Source organism: Peromyscus eremicus, chromosome 20, assembly GCF_949786415.1.
Source record: "Peromyscus eremicus chromosome 20, PerEre_H2_v1, whole genome shotgun sequence".
NCBI lineage: Eukaryota > Metazoa > Chordata > Mammalia > Rodentia > Cricetidae > Peromyscus > Peromyscus eremicus.
The window spans coordinates 65,394,715-65,407,193 of record NC_081436.1 but is presented as its reverse complement, the minus strand read 5'-3'; the positions used below and the strand labels follow the sequence as shown (position 1 = coordinate 65,407,193).

At 41.0% G+C, this 12,479-nt stretch overlaps 1 long non-coding RNA gene across 1 annotated transcript; it reads right to left on the bottom strand.

The window, feature by feature from the left end:
* Window positions 1–3,618: 3,618 nt before the first annotated feature.
* On the bottom strand, window positions 3,619–9,940 carry LOC131896877 (uncharacterized). Its single transcript, XR_009375534.1, has 2 exons — window positions 9,830–9,940; window positions 3,619–5,219 (listed from the first exon to the last, which is right to left on the bottom strand). It is a non-coding gene; the product is annotated as an uncharacterized LOC131896877 (long non-coding RNA).
* Window positions 9,941–12,479: the final 2,539 nt, after the last annotated feature.

Here is a 12,479-nt window from a genome sequence, read left to right as displayed (position 1 = left end):
TATATATATGATGTCATACCCATTCTTCAGTTGATAGGTACATTTCAGCCATTGAAAATAGTTCTGTGATGACCATGACTGTTCAAGTATCCTTTTGAGACTCAGCTTTCAATTCTTAGAATAAATATAACCCAGAAATAGGTTTACTGAATCATATGATAATTCTGTTTCAACACTTTTATTATACCCGGGTATTAAGTAAATATGCTATGATTTTGGAAGTTCGGGATAACCACAATTTGGTTAATAAGAAAGGACATTCTTTAGGTGAGATACCCGATCATATTCCACCAAAATTAAAGTCTCAGTCTGGATCAGTCTCCCCTTCCTCTGCCACACTGTTTTTCATAGCAGCTGTGCTGTTATACATTCCCACTCTGTACAAGTATTCTAATTTCTGTACTCAGCCCAGCCAACATGTGTTATCTTTTGTTCCTGTGTGTAATATAACTATGTGTTTGTGTGGGTGCATGCACAGGTGTGTTTACATGTGTATATACATAAGTGGAGATCAGAGGTCAACATTGAATACCTTCCTCAATCACTCTCCATTTTATTTTTTGAGGCAGTCTTTCACTAAACCTGGAACTCACCTATTCACCAAGGCTGACCAATCAGCCTCAGCCATCCTTCTGTCTCCACATAGCCCCACCTACTTGCTGGGGTTACAGATGTGTGTCGGGATATTGTCAGTGGTGCCTCCGTGGGCATTGTACTCACTGAGCCACCTGCCCTGTCCCTGTGTGCTTCCCTTCCACAGCAGACATTCTGATGCATGTGAGGCAGTATTTCACTGCAGTTTTTAATTCATATTTCCCTACTCACTAGTGACAAGTGGCATCTTTTCATGTGCACACTATACATTTGTGTATCTTCTTTGGAGAAATGTCCTGTAAAGTCCTTTGCCCATTTTTTTAATCAAACTGTTGGGTAGCACTTCCTTACATACTCCAGATATTACCTCTTCATCAGAGATCTGATTTGTGAATTTTTTTAACTATTCTATGTTTTGTCCTCTTAGTTTGTTGACTGTTCTGTTTTTTGTTTTTTGCTTTTTTTTTTTTTGAGGCAGATATTGTCATGTTGCCCAATTGTCTTTTGTTTCTTATGCCTTTAATATCATATCCATTATGATATGATATTCAAGAAATCAGTATCCATTCCTGTTTCATAAAGCTCGACCCCAGTGTCATCTTCTAAGAGTTTTAGTTGTTCTGTTTAGATCTCTGATATAACTCATTAATTCTTGTACATAGTTCATGTAGGGATCTGACTTTATTATTTTTCATGGAGATATACAGTTCTCCCAACAATATATATTTTAAAAGACTTTATTTTCCTCAATTGGCAAGAATAATTTAACCATATATGCATGGGTTTACTTGGGGTTCTCCATTTGTCAGTATGTCTGTTTTTATTCCAAGGAATCTATTGTTTTTATTACTGTAGCTTTAAAATAAGTTTTGGGGGCTGGGAGAAAGAGCACTGGCTGCTCTTGAAGGGGACCTGGGTTCAATTCCCAACATCCACATGGTGGCTCACAACCATCTATAACTCCAATTCCAGGGGATCCAACCCCTACTTCTGACCTCCTCAGGCACCAGGCATGCACGTTACATACAGACAAACACCTATACATACATAAAAATAAAATATATCCTAAAATTTCAAAATAATGAGATTTGAAATAAATAAATATGAGGTATCCATCTTTGTTATTTGGGGATTGTTTGACTGTTTGTAGTTTCTTGAAACTTCATATGAAATTAAAATGACCTTCTGTGGTTTTCATAGGGATTGCACTGACTCTGTAGACCCCTTTGGGTAGCACGGACATCTTCTTTAATTCATGAATCATGGATGACTTTCCACTGTTTATTTCTTCTTTAATTTCTTTCAGAAATGTTTAATGATTTCTAGTATGTATAAAGCTTTCACCTCTTTAGTTAAATTTATTCTTTCTTGAAACTATTACAATTGTAATTTTTCTTTTAATTTCATTTTCAAATGTTTGTTGTTAGTATGTGGAAACACAAATGATTTTCTGTGCTATTTTGTATTCTGAAAATATGGTGAATTCATTTATTAGTTCTAACAAGTTTTTGATGGTTTTTATGGTTTCCTACATATAAAAATCATATTACTCATAAGTAGAAGTTATTTTAACTCACCCTTCCCAGTTTAGATGCTTTAACTTCTGCATCTTGACTAAAGTATCTGGTTTTATGAATTAATTTTGAATATTTTAGAAGAAAAATAACTTTTCTGAAAAGCTGGGAATGGTGGCCCATGGAGCATTCAGAAAGCTGAAGCAGGAGAATTGCCACAAGTTCAAGTCTGTATAGTAAGTTTCAGACCAGTATGGACAACAATATGAGACTCTCTCAAAATATAAATAAAATATTCAAAAGATAACCTTTCAGAAAACATATATAAAATATTTTACACTTGCTTTACTGCATACTTTCATTAAATATATTCATAAATATATTCAGATGTGGAATATTTGAATATAAATCCTTTAGAGCATTATTGTCAATAGAATACAAATTGTGTGAAAAAAATTCATAACTGTTAAAATGACAATAAGAAAAATGGGTCCTATAGAAAATATAAACAATGAGTTGCAAATTGTATATATCTTTACTATTAAATCAAATAGTGCTGGCCCATCAATAGACTATCCAGGCTTGAGAAACAATTATTAAAATCAACTATTTTTTATACAGTGCTGGGAATTGAACTCAAGCCCTCACGCACAGGCGGGAAGTGCTTTACCAACTGAGCTAAATCCCTTGCCCCAAATCACTACTTTTAATGTTTTCCTGACTTTCAGTAATTCTACATGTAAATTTGGCAAAGCAATATATTAAAACATCCATGGTTTAACTGTTGATTTTCTCTTGATAACTTAAAATTGTTTAAGCATATTTTAAAGTTTCTCTCTTATAGAAAAGAAGATAAGGAAGAGTAAGCCAGAGTTGGCCTAGAGCTCAGCTCTCCCTGCCCAGAGAATCAAGACATTAGCAGAAGACTTAGCTTTGAAAATACACATCCAGAAGCTTGCCTTGTCCAGACACAGAAAGGAAGGGAGGGAGGGAGGGAGAGAGGGAGGGAAGGAGGGAGGGAGGGAGGGAGGGAGGGAGGGTGTGTGGGGGGACAGGCACATATAATAGATTTTCCACTCACAGGAGCTATAATCTGCTAACTACCTCTTCCCATTAAGACCAGGCTATGTATGCACTGCAAACCTGTCAGGGCTTGCTGCCCTGTAATGGGTTCCCTTGGCACTGGGGATAATGGTCACAGTATGGAAGACCAGGCATGTTCTCACCCTGGTGCCCCGCCCACCCTCAGGTCTGGCTGGTACACTCCTTCAGACTACATTGTTTCACTGTTGTTGGTTCCTTTGTTTTCAATTCTTCAGGATGTCTCCTCCGGCCCTTTGCACACAGGGTCCCTGAATTTATGCTCCTCCTCACTACACTCTCCACTTTGTCGGATTAGTTTCAGCTTATCCATTAAACCTCCCCCAGGTGCATTCCTACAGGAAGCCCCATTTCAGTCTCCAGACTAGATGCATATCAATGAATAGCAAAAATAATTACAACCACAGTCATTTGTGAAAGCTAACATTTATTGAGTGTTTGCTCTCCCACAGTCAAAGAAGTAAGCACAGCCAGGTATTAACTCCTTCAATGCTCCTCAACCCCTCTACTTTACAATACTTCTTACTTATTTTTTGTGAATGTCATGTATGTATACAATGTATTATGGTCTTATGCACTCCCCATTACTCCCTTTTTTGTAAATAATGAAGTCAAAACTGAGATATAGTAAGTCACTTGCCCAAGATCAGATTTTGAATTAGGAGTAGCGAAAGACTGTGTGCCTCAGAGACCTTATGCTTAGTCACAATGCCCATTTGGTTTCCTCATTCACAGTTTGACTAACTATATATTCAGTAAGTCCCCACTGTGTGCTAGCCACAGTGAAGCCTGGGAGAAATAGCAGTGTTAGGACCGAGAGAAGCCCCCAACAAAGACCAACAGTCACGTATGCAATTTAGCAACAACAGGTTTGAGGTGGCAAGTAGCAACCCCAAAGGAAGGTCACAAGCTCTTTCTAAGCAGAATTAGGGGAATTCCAGGGAGGAGGGATTAATCTGTGCTGATTGGTGGAGGAAAAATTAGTCTGGGGGCTGATTGGTGGGAGGCTCTAGTGGTTAGGGACCTTCTAGCTACAGGGTAGGAAAAGCTATCTTTAGCTAGCAAACGGCTGGGGGGCGCCTGCTGATTGATTGTCCCTGAGTTATGGTCTTCCCGAAAACTGCTTGCCCAGCTCCAGCCAGTTCTAGTAAACAGAAACGAAGGCCTGGTCCCTGCAGGGCTATCAGAGACCTGTCATGGCTCTGGTCTGGCTCCACAGCCCTCTCAAACAGCAAAACAGAAAGAGAACAGCACCCTAGGGTCTTTGTTTGGTCATGGGGAGAGACTATAAGACTAAGCAAGTTGTGTTAGAGAGCATGGGTAGGGAAGGATTTCTATCAACAACATGGACAGAGGTATCCTCTGAAAACTGAAAAAAAAGAGGACATTTGAGCTGAGTCCTGGTGAGTGTTGGGCAGAGAGTGCTAGATATGTATTTCACAAATCCACCCTTTGTTACAGTAATAGAAGCCTTATTTCTAGCTAGAGTGAAGAGTATGTTTTTCTACTCAACTTTGTTAATTCCTTAAAGGTGTTCACATTCTGGCTAACTGGAAGTAGCATGACAAATGTACAGAAAGCCTGCTTGAGGGAAGTTGGCAGGTCAGGGTGCTCCTCCCTGAGTATGTAGAATCAGCAGCAGGCATAGGCTGTGAACTGAACTTGGAAGGTACACATCAGAGCAACAGGCAAGAAGGGTCCCTATTACTGAGGCTCCAGCTCTGGACAGAGTAGCCCAGGAAACACTGCGTGAGTCTCCTGAGGGGTGAAGGCACTTCCTTGTCCTTGTGATGATGCAATGCTACTGCTGTGTGATATGAACACTGAGCTTCAGGCAGAATTTTTTTGCCAAAGTAGTAATTAATAAAGGTCTTGAGGAAGTCATCAATGACCCTCTAGGGCCAATTACTCTCACTCAGAAAGTGGCTGGTCTCCTCTTCCTTTGGAAGGTAACTGGGAGGTATCTGGCACAGATCGTGACACTGACTTGATCAGAGGTCACATGGCAAACTGAAAGACAAAAAGCACCGTGGCTCAGACCTCTAAGACATGCCTCCAAGCACATTAGTAATTTCACAAACATACCCAAATGCTCAGATAAGCTTCTGGCATCCTTCATCTTTGCATGTCCATGTGTTGGTGTGTAAGAAGAATATTTGTACCTTTTTTAAAAAACAATTTTGTTCCGTGTATGTACTATATACTTATATACATATTCATATATGTGTGCACATATATAGGGGATTGGGTGCGCATGAGGAAGCCAGAGCTCCATTAGTGTCTTCCTCTATTACTCTCTACCTTCTTTTTTGAGATGAGATCTTTAATTGGACCTTGAGCTATCTGATTTGGTTTTACTGGCTGGCCATAAAGCTCCAAGGATCCTTCTGTTTTTACCTCCCCAGTGTGGCATTATTGGCTTATGACACCATGCCCTGGATTCATATGTGTGTGCTAGGGATGTGAATTCGGGTCTTTATGCTCATTCAGCAAACACCTTACCAATTGAGCTATTTCCCCAGCCTCTTCAATAATCTAATAAAGCAGAGTTTTACATATTATAGGTGGGCCTCAAACATTTTATGTACCCAAGGCTGACTTTGAACTTCTGATCCTCCTGCTTTCACCACCTAAGTACTGAGACTATAGATGTATACTTTCAAACTTGATTTATGCCAGAGATCAAACCCAGGGCTTTGTGTATTCCAGGAAATCACTCTATTAACTGAGCTATATCTAGGCCTGTGTTTTAACTGAGCAACCAGCACACGAAGGAATGAGCATAGACACTGAGACCTTGGGGTCTTTTCTGTCATTTTGACTCTCTCAATCAGCCTGTGTAGGTAAGTGACAGGAATACATTTAAACAAACTTCAGGAAAACAAGGAGCTGTAATTGAAAAATACCAAGCTATGGGGTAGACTCGAGGCTTCAGGATAACAGAACTTGAAGAACTAAAGCAGAGATGGAGGCCTGCTCAGCCAGGCTTGCCAGCCTTCTGAAGCTCACCCACATTACATAAAACAATGATATTTCCATGGCCCATGGGAATAAAATAATGAGGCTTCTCCATGCAATTGAAAGTAACTCACTTCCTGGCATACTGATTAGCCACCCAGACAAAGCCATTTCTTTATTCTTTCAGTTTCTAAGTTTCCAAGGATGATCAAGCCCAGTACTTATTGACCCATAGGAACTGTTTTTAACACTACACTCATTCACTCATCAAACCCTCACACAATCATCTAAATCAGGTATTATATTCTATAACTTAAAAGATAAGAAGATTCAGCTCCTTAAAAACTAAGTGGCTTGCTCAAGGCCACAGAGTTCAAGGTGGAGGCAGCAGCTGAAAACTCAGTTTGCTTCACTTTGCCTGAATCACTATCTTTAGAACCTAAACTGTCAAAAGCATTAACACTTTTTACAGCAGGAAGTGAACTGATGTCCTGAGCTTGAGGTCGGTGTCCACCCTTGGACCAATTATCCATGAGAAGGAGATGGACTCTGCTGTGGAAAATAACTGGAAGCTTTTGGGTATAGCTATGGAATTGAGGAAAGAACGAATCCTAAGATAGTCTTTCAAAAGAGTCTTCATCTCCCTGTCCTTCACCCTCCCTGGACTCTTTAGCTCACAGCACACTGTCAGTACCATGTGTCTCTTGCTTATACCTCTTGTACCTCTTCTCCATTCCTGTTTCCTTCCTTATGCCAAAGGCAACCATTCTGCTTTGCTTGGTAAGAATTATTTTGTTTTATAGTGTCTGTGTGTGTGTGTGTGTCTGTGTGTCTGTGTGTGTGTCTGTGTGTGTGTCTGTGTGTACCTACATGCATACCATGTGTGTATAGATGCCGACAGAGACCAGACGAGGATGTCAGATGCCATCGAGCTGGAGTTATAAGTGTATTTAAGCCATCCAATATGGTCCTGGGAATCAAACTCAAGTACCCTAAAAGAGCAAAGTGTGTTCTTAACCACTGAGCCATCTCTCCAGCCCCATGGAGCATTTTATTTTTACATGTTCTTGTATAACATGAATTTTTGTTTTAAGTGCATGCGTATTTTATTTAAAAATGTGTAAGCGGTCTGCAGGTACAATTCTGTGTCTTCCTCACCATGTGAGTTCATGTTCATAAGACCTATGCATGTTCTCATACTATATCATCACTTCTGAACATGCATAGACTCCATGACTTACCTGAAACATTTAACCTTCCCTTTTCCATAACCCATGTTTTATCTAGTCATGAACTAGTATATTTCCTTTCATGCAGATCACTCCACTGTTCAGTGTTGCATCCCAGAATTAAGCAGTTATTATCCGTCTCCCTCACCTTGGGAGTCTTTTTATCAAGGAAGCTTCATTCCTGCCCGGTGCTCTATGTTGGCTGTGTTTCTAATCCTCTTTTCTCTCCAAGTCTCCTGTGTTTGCCTCTATCAGAGACCACAGAGCATCATGAGAAAAAGTGCTGTGCCTAAGGCCAGACTGTTTGGACTCAGAATCTGACTCTGTCACAAGAAGTCACAAAACTTAGTGCTTTCCTCTCTGGATCTGCAAAATGTCATTGACTACACTACTCGCAAGGCTGTAGCAAGAATTCAGTGGAGAACTGTATTGTACCAATACAACTACCAATTAAGTATTATTAGTACAGATTGGCAAGCCATTTGTCCATGCATTGGAATTATCTGTTTCCTGGTTTGCCTCTGCCATTAGGCCATGAAGCTTATGTGTAGCTAGAGTTTTCTTGGCTAGCCCACAGTCAGGACAAATCTCTCTCACCTGCCAGTCCCACAGCCGCTTAGACCCGACCAAATAAACATAGAGACTTATATTGGTTACAAACTATATGGCCGTGGCAGGCTTCTTGCTAGCTGTTCTTACAGCTTAAATTAATCCATTTCCATTAATCTATACCTTGCCACATGGCTCGTGGCTTACCAGCATCTTCACATGCTGTTTGTCATCGTGGCAGCTGGCAGTGTCTCTCCCCTCATCCAGCTTCCTGTTCTCTCAATTCTCCTCTCTGTTAGTCCCGCCTATACTTCCTGCCTGGCCACTGGCCAATCAGTGATTTATTTATTGACCAATCAGCAACACATTTGACATACAGACCATCCCACAGCACTTATGAGTCCAAGGATATTGGATTTACATTCTCTTGTACCTAGAGCCTCACACATGGCAAGAGCCCAAGCATGTTCACTGAGTGGAGCTCTCTCCTACTTACCCTCAAGTTTGAAACGGCTGCAGGATTTGTATGCAGCAACTACCTAGATGGAGGAGATGCTCAAATAGAAACAGATTGGAGATGAGAGATTTCCTAAAGCTATAATGCTGTGCAATAGAAATATGTAGCATCAGCTGCATATTGAGCCAATCTGGTCCACAGGCCACACAAGACTGGCCCTGGGGAAATAGCTGTGCACAGGCATCTGCTATGCTTGGCTAAGGATACAGTTAAGGGTCATCACACGGCTACATGCTATGTGCCTTCATGTCGGTGCTTTAGACAATGTCTAGCATGTCCTTAATCAGCAGCAAAAGCTAGCCAGCTTCTTAGTGTGATCATCTCCAAACTCACTACTCCTGCAACAGAGCTGGAAGATGGTGCACTTGCTCTCTTGTATCTGAATCTTTGGGACTTTTGTTTTGTTTTATTTTCGTGTGTGTGTGTGTGTGTGTGTGTGTGTGTGTGTGTGTGTTTGTCTTTGCTCTTTCTTATGCAGAATTCTAATGGAAATTATTTGTTAGCAGTTTGCCTTTTTAACAGTCTGAGCTTTTTCCTTTAAACTCCAGGAAGTGTGTCTGTCTCTGCACTTTACAGGTGGGGAGCAAAGCTTCTCAGCTTTTGAGGGCTTCTTAGGCAATATAATTCTTGTGTCACGTTCTCTGAACTCTGAGTCTCTAGCCACTCATAGTAGGATATTTCTGGGGACATGGGAGGACATGGCTGAAGTCACAAACCCCCTTACTAGGGATGAACTTGGATATGTTGTTGAAATAAATGAATAAACAGGAAGAGGAAGAAGGGAATCAAACCCCGAGTGCTGTTTCTCAGTCTTGAAGGCCTTTCCCATTAGCTTTCTAAGCAACTTTCCAACAGCCGCAGAGCTACTGAAAGGCTTGAAAATGCTTTGCTTTCACATGTGGAAAGCAGCCCTCAGGGTGAATTACTGGCTGCCCCACATTAGAGGCGAGCTGTAAGCACCGTTAACTATAAAGAGAGGGGTTAATTACAAAGAGAACTCAATGGCCTACACTCAGGAGTTGCAGTGATTCCCAGTGAGGGGGTTTATCAGGAGGCCATGTTGGCTGGCAGTAGCCTGCTCCCAGGTCAGGGCTTAATGGGAGAGTCTGAAACCATGTGCAGTGTTTGGGTTTATGTGGGGACCGAAAGCACTGTTGTGCATGAGTTCATTAGCTTTGGGGATTATTGTCCATGGGGATTCATTAACTAGTGTCAGGAGAAGGGACCAGGGGTAAGATGAGCTGATGGCATTCAGCAAAACCTCTTATTCTATAAAATTAGAAACTTAATGAAAATTCCAACTGCTGACTGGCTCTCTGAGCTCTTAGTGAAGAGATATGGACAACACTGTAGAGCATCTTACTCACCACGATCTTCAATGCCAGATGATCTTGTGATCAGCGATGCTTCAAAACATGTCCATGTAAGAAGACTTGATTTCCAAGAAACCATATGAGTTTCTTTTTCAGAAGCCTGTGAAAAGAGTTTTGGGTTTTGGGGGGGGGGGGTTGGTTTTGTTCGTTTGTTTTATCTTGTTTGTTTGTTTTTAGTTTTAAGCCAGAAACTCCATTTCTAACCCAACCTCTAATGCTCAACATTTTGAGAACAAATAGATATTTAAGACAAATACAGGAGCTTACCTGGAAAAATGCACATTTCACTGTCACAAAATGAGTATGTGCTCTATCCCAGCATGGTACAGAGTGTGCTCTTCCTCTGCTCTGCTGCCCGCAGTGTCCCTAAAGCCTGGATCTACAGGTGTTAAAATTCAGACTCGTGGGTTCTCGAAGGCTGTGCCTGGAGAATGGAGCCAGCAACTGATTTTAAGACCTCTGGCTGACTGGTCACCGTCTACTCTTCCATTCTGCCTCAGTACAATGCTCCAAACTGCTAAGTTGTTATGGAAATTAGAACCCTCCACAGGAGCATGGGAAGTTGTCCCAGCAGTTAAGGGAGTACTGTTCTCACAGCGTAGTGGAGTTTCTCGGCTCACAACCACCTGTAACCCCAGCTCCAGGGACTGGACTTCCTCCCCTGGCTTCTAGTGCTAACTACACTCATGTGCACAGCCACGTGCAAACACATACACAAACACATGCTCAGAAAATAGTCAATAAACAAAGGCATAAAGCTAAGAAGAAATGCTCAAATGTCCACTCTTGTGTGTTTCTGAGCAAGGCACCTCCTGCTCTGTCTCACCCAGCCCCTATACTTCTCACATATTTTAAGGCTCCCACTTCATAGTAACATGCATGAGGAAAATCTGAAGAGATTCTCTGTGTTGATCCCTCGTTGTATTACATGTTTTCAAGGCCTGTGAGTAACTTTTTCTCACAATACATTCCTACTGAACCATCTCTAAGAGTATCTACTTTGCTGTGTTTGTAATGAATATAACTCTCTCCCTTTGAATTTCTGCTCTTTAGGTTCATTTGGCAAGTAAAGTAATTCTCTGAAATGATACCAAATGAAGGTCTTGTCACAGATTAATAAAAATTAATACATTTCTACCTTCAGACTTTAGTTTCTTAACTGCATCCAGCTTAACTATTTTTGACTTTTAAATATTTTGTGTTTAACGGTATTTATAATGCATTGCACAGTCTCGGCCTGTACAAATGACAGGCTAATACTCTGGAGTCAGCAGAGGACAGTGTAAGAGCACATTGGTTCTGGAGTCAGCTTTCCTGGTTTTGATCCTGACTCCTAGCATTCCATCACTTACAGTATTGGTATCAGGAAAGTTACAGTAGCAAACTTTGCTTTACCCTTTGTGTTACAAAAGTAAAATTAAAATTACCCCTATACCATCATATTCTTATAAAGCATTAGTTTATGAAATATTTAGAACAATACCTGGAGCTCAGTAGACCTATTAAAATACCACTATTATACAACAGGAACAAAGAAATCTAAGAAATTGGGGAGACAGTTTCATAACACCAGGAATAAAGATTTGTGTATATTGGACCACACCACTATGACCTTCCAGGACTGAATTTCTTAAAGTACTAAAACACCAAAGGATTGTTTTAGTCTGTTTTGTGTTGCTGTAGTTGATAGGAATTCCAACCACGCCCCCATGGTCGTGCATGCCCGGCGGGACACTCAGTCATCTCTGCCTAGGTATTTCCGGGTCATACGTCCTGTGTAACCCATGCCCCATAGCTGTGTGGCCATATAATCGCACAGGTGTGACCATGTGATCTATGCGCATGCATGGAATAGCCATGTGAGCCTGTGTGAGCTGGTGCGGCCTGGCCTTTAAAAGTCGGGCCCCATGTTACCCGCTCTCTTTCTCACACATGTCCTTCCAGCAGGCCTGATCACAGCTATCCCTTTCTCCTTGTCTTGATAAAACTCTTGTTAGTGGATTCTCTTGTGTTTCGTGACTTTTCCTTGGGGTAAGAGCGCCGCTAAAAAAACATCAGTAGTAAAATACTACAAACTCAGTAATCTATGAAGATCAAAACTTTGACATCAGTGTACAGTGAAGAGCTGATCTGCCTCCAGGATAGTGCTTGCTGCGGTGTTCTAACAGGACAGAGGTAAAAGGGCAAGACAGCTAAATGTCCTGTGAAGCCTCCTTCACAAAGCTCTTGAACCCATTCACTAGGGCTCCATCTCCATGCTTTAATGATCACTAAATCCTGCTTCTTAATTCTAGCACATTGCTGATTATGTTTCAATACATGAATTTTGGAGAGGCATAAAAATCAAAAAATAAATAAATAAAACCAACAACATAGCAGTGACTTACTTCACCAAAACAATATTTTGGTAATATTTAATTATGAATCTGTTTATAGTTAACAAAGTGTCTTTTTCCTTGTTCTATTGCTATGAAGAGACAACATGACCACAGCAACTCTTATAAAGGAAAATATTTCATTAGGGCCGGCTTACAGTTCAGGTTTAGTTCATTGTCATCATGGTTGGGAGAACGGCCGCACATAGGCAAATATGGTGCTGGAGAAGTAGCTGAGACTTCTGCATCCCAATCCCTAGGTGTTGTGT